At 46.2% G+C, this 1,345-nt stretch overlaps 1 pseudogene; it reads right to left on the bottom strand.

The window, feature by feature from the left end:
• Window positions 1-781: 781 nt before the first annotated feature.
• Window positions 782-911, bottom strand: LOC128838754 (U4 spliceosomal RNA; annotated as a pseudogene).
• Window positions 912-1,345: the final 434 nt, after the last annotated feature.

Here is a 1,345-nt window from a genome sequence, read left to right as displayed (position 1 = left end):
CATTTGGTGTGAACTTCCAAGATTTCGGTCTCTGGACTGAGCCAAACAGGTACAATTGCTGTTATAAATATTTTACAAAACTACAAAGGAGGGTATGTCAGCGGATTGCAGTTCGCTTATCCAGAATGTGTGTTGGGGTGGGTGTGTGCCAGCATTTTATATTAAGAATTGACACTATTATTCAAAACAGATTTGCTGTTTGGCCAGTCCCTAGGGGACTGGACACCATAGGCCTTATGCAAAGGAATGTCCCACTGGTGTGAAGCCAAAGTTTACCTGCAGAAGGATTCGGTCCAACCATTAATTTCTTTTCTTGTATGTTTCCTTTTTTGTCCCAGTTTTGTCAGTGATATTTGCTGGCAGTCGGGTTGCCCCGCCGCCCTCCCGCTATTATTATCATTATTATTTATTAATAACAACACTAAGCAGGACTCACCTACATTCACCAGGGGAATTTCTTGCTGCTTTTTGCAGCACTCAGCAACTCCCAATCTTGTTGTACAGAGATGAGAACAGAAGGGATGTCCCTTGTAATAAGGGACTGTTAGCAACCCTAGCTGGCAGTCCCTGGTAGAAACAGGGCCGCTCAGAGGATTCAGGGGGCCTGGGGCAAAGCAATTTTGGGGGCCCCTTCCATAAAAAAAAAAGTTGCAATACTATAGAATACTATATTCTCGGGGGGGCCCTGAGGGGCCCGGGGCCTGGGGCAAATTGCCCCACTTGCCCCCCCCCCTGGGTGGCCCTGGGTAGAAATGACCTGCAGCCCCCTATGAAACTTTCCCTTGTACTCAGGTTACGACTGTCCCTTCTTAGAAGGGACTTGCTGATTTCAGCAGAATAAGTTTTCAACTAGCAATAATCGCGCCTTGGATTAACCTCATTGGCTACGATACTGCCACTATCACTATCCTGTCCCCCGTTTCAAAGTGCTTCTAGTCCAATGTAGCTCAATGGAATTTAAAGGGACACCATCAATTAAAAAACCCCACTGTTGCGCCTGCTATTTTCTTGCCGACTCCTGCTACAAGTTACCCCTATGATTAGTAGAACCGGAAGTGTTTTAAGAGGAAATATATCTGAGTTTGTTTACTCTGAGCCTTTAACAGCACTTTGCACATTGTCAGTTTCGCCGCTTTCCCCACCGTCATCAGTCAGGCCCCTGCAATCAGTCCTTTAGGGATGCACTCCTGTATCTATGTAGAGTCTCATTGACTTCACTGTGGCTCTGCAGGGGTTTATCTGAACAGAGCGAATTGCCAGATTCGGGCCTTAGTTAGGCTGTCTGTTTCCTTTGTTAGTGTGGGTCCTTCACACAGCAACTGGGGAAAATAAAAAAGGGTAATGG

The sequence above is a fragment of the Malaclemys terrapin genome, chromosome 5 (genome assembly GCF_027887155.1).
Source record: "Malaclemys terrapin pileata isolate rMalTer1 chromosome 5, rMalTer1.hap1, whole genome shotgun sequence".
In the NCBI taxonomy this organism is placed as follows: Eukaryota; Metazoa; Chordata; order Testudines; family Emydidae; genus Malaclemys; species Malaclemys terrapin.
This window is presented reverse-complemented; position numbering and strand designations above follow the sequence as displayed.